The sequence below is a fragment of the Triticum dicoccoides genome, chromosome 2A, assembly GCF_002162155.2.
Source record: "Triticum dicoccoides isolate Atlit2015 ecotype Zavitan chromosome 2A, WEW_v2.0, whole genome shotgun sequence".
Taxonomy (NCBI): domain Eukaryota; kingdom Viridiplantae; phylum Streptophyta; class Magnoliopsida; order Poales; family Poaceae; genus Triticum; species Triticum dicoccoides.
In genome coordinates this window covers 574,100,666-574,105,864 of record NC_041382.1, presented here as the reverse complement: position 1 = coordinate 574,105,864, position 5,199 = coordinate 574,100,666, and positions in this window count along the sequence as shown.

Here is a 5,199-nt window from a genome sequence, read left to right as displayed (position 1 = left end):
CGGCAAGATCCTTGCCTGGAGGCGGTTTTAGCAAACCCGGCAAGACCCTTGCCGTGGCAGCTCGCCCCACACCTACGGAGTGAGTCACGCTTGAGTCCACTGGCCCCATGGGGCAAGGATTCGGGAGACATCCCCGTGGTGGCATGCAGATCTTTGTGAAGACATTCGAGATCAGATACACCCTTTAGAAGATGATGATCCTTGGTGGGATCCCAGCCAAGGAGGACCGCAAGGCCCCCGGCAAGAGCCTTGCCGGGGATGACAGCAGGCGCCACGGCAGGACCCTTGCCGGGCCCCCGGCAAGGCCCTTGCCAAAAACACCCGTTGGGCCACCATCAGGCCCACGCCAGCCAAACCTCCACCGCCGTTCGCATGCAGCTACCGACCCAACCAGCTGGGCAGGCACCTGCGTGGCGGCATGCAGATCCTCGTGGAGACCCACCATTGCGCCACCTCAGCTGCCTGCCTGCCTACATGGCACCGCGGGCGCCGCTGGCCAGGGCGCGTGTCGACGCGAGAGGGAGCGGCGATGGACGAGACAGGGCTCTTCCCCGTCCCCGATAAACTAAGGACAACTGGGCAAGATGCATTAAATGCGCCTTATCATGTAATGCGAGGGATAACCTCACATCACTGTTCCCTTTCCACCTCCTGGTGCCACTGTGGCGACCCCTTTCCTATAAAAGGAGGCCCGAGGCGACCAGGAGGAGGATTTGGCTTTTTGGAGCTCCTCACGCCCCATAGCTAGCTCAAGAACACAGATATACAATCCACCAAAGTAGGAGTAGGGTTTTACGCATCCCCGTGGCCTGAACTGGGATAAACGAACCGTGTGCTATCTGCTTGATCCACTCTTCTCACGACCCGCACCCCGCAACCGTAGTAGGGATTCTTGTGATCCCATAGGTGTCGTCCCCATCGACATCTTTGGCGCGCCAGGTAGGGGGCACAGTTGTGAGAATCGGCTTTAGCAGTTAGTTCGACGCTTCTTCATCATCATGGCGCCCAAGTAGAAGACGACGGTGGCAGTTGGCCCGTTGGAAACCGGACATCTTGTCCCGACGTGGGCGAGCAGCGGACAAGTTGCAGAAAGGACCCGGGGCGCCGTTCGCGAACACCAACACCGTCCCAGCAGCCGGAATTTGGTAGCAGGCCGCACGCCGCCAAATCCAAAGACGGAGCCAGGCCCTCCGCGGGTGGCGCGGGGCCTTCCAAGATCGCTACTGCCCCGGCCGAAGGTGATGCGAGGGCCTCCAAGACTCCCACGCCAGTGCCGACGGTGCGCTCCTCTCAAGCGGCGCGCGACGAACGGCGCAACCACGTCAAAGACCCCGGGCGTCGCCGCGGGAAGAGCCCCGAGCGCCACTCCCGGGAGGTAGAAGACCTGCCCGCTCGCCGAGGCACTGGTGAAGATGGCATGCGACCGCATGGTCATGATAGAGCTCCTTCTGACATGGTCAGAAGTCGAAGCGCGTCGCGATCCGTGCAGGTTTCGCTGCCACCAACGCCAGCAGAAGCCCTGGCACGCACGCAGTTGCTCCTCGATTTTCCTCCTACTACGGGGAAACTCGACGAATGGAGAGCCACTATCCGAAGCCTTGTTGCGGTGGCCAGCAAAGACGAACCGAGTCCGGTGGAGCCCCCGGGTCGATGCTCCGATGGAGTCCCACGCACCAGTGGCAGGAAATCCGGCAGCGCCGCGACCATGGTGCATTCGCCTCCTCCTCGCCCGGTACCGCGGACGCCAGCCCGTCGCGATGTTGCGGGCGACGAAATCTCCATAGCTCGTCCGACCCGCGGACCCACTGTGACCAGTGCCAAGTCCTTCGGGAACGAGAACATGAAGACGCTCGAACCACTATCGAGCGCCGGCGGGGAGCGCGCCACCAGTCAGACAGGCGAGCAGGGCCTGCTGTGAACCACCCGGCACCGGAGAGCCCTGGAGGCCTACCTTACGAGGTAGGCTGTCCGGCTTTTACCCGTGAGCTGCGGCAGTTCCAGTGGCCCACTCACCGCACCTTCAAACCTGACGTGGGAGAAAAGTACAGCGGCAAGACCCACCCGTCCGAGTTTCTCAGCATCTACACCATTGCGATGCAAGCTGCCGGAGCCCGTGACGATAAGATGCTTGCGAATTACTTTCCGTTGGCTCTTAAACCCAACGCCATGTCATGGTTGATGCACTTGCCGGTAGACTCTATTTCCTCCTGGTCGGATTTGTGCCATGAGTTTGTGGGCGCCTTTACTGGAGGCCACCAAGCCCATGGCCAAGCGAGCGACCTGCACGTCATTCCCCAGAAGGGAGGCGAGAGTCTTCGCAAGTATATACAGAGGTTCAGCCGGATACAGTACAATATCCCTGATGTTCACCCTGCCGCCATCATCAGCGTGTTCCATCAGAACGTGCGTAACCGCAAGATGCACGAAGAGCTGGCAATGAACAAGGTGAAAGATGTAGCAGAACTCTATGTTCTTGCTGACAGATGTGCCCGGGATGAAGAGGGAAGGAAGTACCCCGGCGAAGACGCCGGCATGGAAACCGACTCCTCAGATGAAGATACTGCCGCCCCGGCGAAGAAGGGCCGGCGCCGCAACAGGAAGCGCAAAGGTAAAAGCCGTGCTTGCCGTCGAGGGATCTGGTGACACCGGCTCCACCAAGAAAACCAAGGCAGATGACCCCGGCAAGGAAATTGCCGGATGTGTCGCCTGCCGGGCCTTGGCGGTTGCCGAGAAGCCAGGGAACTCCGACAAGCGATACTGCAAGATCCATCGCACCAAAGGCCATGCTCTCCAAGACTGCCGACAGGTTGAGCTCCTCGCTGAGAAGTAGAGGGCTGAATATGAGAGGCGGGACAAGGAGAAGGGCCAAGATGGTGCTGAGGGGTCCGGCAAGAAGCATGACGGCCAGGCGGGCCGTCGCAGCAAGGATAAACAACAGGAGAGGCCCGCCCGGGGCCGTGACAAAAAGGCCGAAGACGACGATCACGAAGAGGACGACAAATACGGCGACCAAGAGTTTCAGAAAGCTACAGAGTCCATGTGCGTCGACGGCGGCGCCTCGCTGCATACTTCTCACCGCCAGCTTAAATAGTGGGCGCGAGAGATTGCAGCGGCAGAGCCGTCGTTTGATGCCCGAAGGCCGCTGAAGTGGTCCAGCACACCTATCATTTTTGACACTGAGGATCACCCTGATCGCACTACTGCGGTCGTGTGCTTGCCATTGTTGGTTTCACTAACAATACGCAACCTCAAGGTGACAAAGATGCTAGTCGATGGTGGGGCCGGTCTGAACTTGATCTCGCCTGCCGTGATCGAGAAACTGCAGATTCCTGATGAAGACCTCGAAGAGACGGGCATGTTTCAGGGGGTCAACCCGGGAAGAAGCCAACCTAAGGGAAAGGTCACGCTGCCCGTGACTTACGGAAGCGATCTGAACTATAGGACAGAGAGGATCGTGTTTGATGTTGCCAAGATCCCCTTGCCCTACAACGGGATCCTTGGCCGCCCAGCGCTGGCCAAGTTCATGGCGACGTCACACTACGCCTACAACACCCTGAAGATGCCAGGACCTGTGACGATCATCACCATCCCCTCTGATAAGAAAGATGCACTGATTTGCGCTGACCAATTATACCAGCAAGCAGTTGCAGCAGCTGCCGCCACTAGGGCACTTGCTCCTGCCACTGGGACCCCGGGAGGGAAGAAGAAGAAGACCGGTGAGACCTCGGACACCCACTCCGGCAAGCACACCTCTTCGGAGTGTAGCGCTCCCGTCGAGGACGTGCCAGAGAGCTCCACCGGCGGAAACAAGAAGCCCAGGGCCATACCGCCGGGAACCAAGAAGGTTTTGTCAATGAGGATGGCACGGGAGGGGCTTTCACCATAAGCTCCACCCTCGACGACAAATAGGAAAACGCGCTCGTCACCTTCCTGCGAGCGATTGTCGATGTGTTTGCATGGCAAGCTTCTGACATCCCCGGCGTTCCCAGGAAGGTGATTGAGCACCACCTTGCTGTCTGTCCTCATGCGCGGCCCGTCAAGCAGAAGGTCAGAAAGCAAGCTTTGGAACGACAAGAGTTCATCACAGAGGAGATCCGGAAACTGGAAGCAGCGGGTTTGGTAAGAGGAGTGCTCCATCCAACGTGGTTGGCCAATCCGGTCGTAGTGCGCAATGCTAATGGGAAGTGGAGGCTGTGTATTGATTACACAGATATCAATCAGGATTGTCCTAAGGACCCCTTCCCGTTGCCGCGCATCGACCAGATTGTTGACTCCACATCTGGGTGTGATCTGTTGTCATTCCTCGATGCCTACTCCGGCTACCACCAGATCTTCATGACAAGAGAAGACGAAGAGAAAACAGCATTAATCACCCCATGTGGTCGTATTGTTTCATGCGGATGCCTTTCGGGCTGAAGAGTGCTAGTTCGACGTTTGCAAGGGCGGTCCAGATTGGTTTTGAACCCCAGCTCCATAGAAATATGGAAGCTTATATGGATGACATAGTGGTCAAAACCAAGGACAGGGCAACCCTCATACCGGATTTGCAAGAAACATTTGCAAACCTGCGCAAGATCAATCTCAAGCTGAACCCTGAGAAGTGCGTCTTTGGCGTCCCGTCCGGCAAGCTTCTCGGGTTCTTTGTGTCACAGCGTGGGATAGAGGCCAATCCGGACAAGATCAAAGCTATAGAGCAGATTGAAGCACCCAAGCGAATCAAGGATGTGCGTCGGCTTGCTGGTTGCGTCGCCGCCATGGGCAGATTCATTTCCAAGTCTGTCGAGTGCGCCCTTCCCTTTTTCAAGATCCTGAAAAAGGCGGGCCCGATGGAGTGGACGCCAGAAGCCGAAGCAGCATTGCAAGATTTGAAGAAGTACCTCTCCTCCGCGCCAATACTAGTTGCGCCTAGGCCACAGGAGCCGTTTGCTGCTATACCTGGCGGCAACGAACCATGTGGTCAGCGCCACACTAGTGGCGCAGAGAGAGGTTGACGACGAGGTAATGGCAGCGACAGAGCCCGACACCACCAATGCAGAGACGACACAACCAGTTGAAGTGCCGCCGAAGAAGAAAATGATGCAGCACCTGGTCTACTTTGTTAGTTCCCTCCTGCAGGGAGCTAGATCAAGGTACTCCGGCGTGCAGAAACTGCTCTTCGGCCTTCTTATGGCCTCGAGGAAGCTGCGTCACTACTTCCAG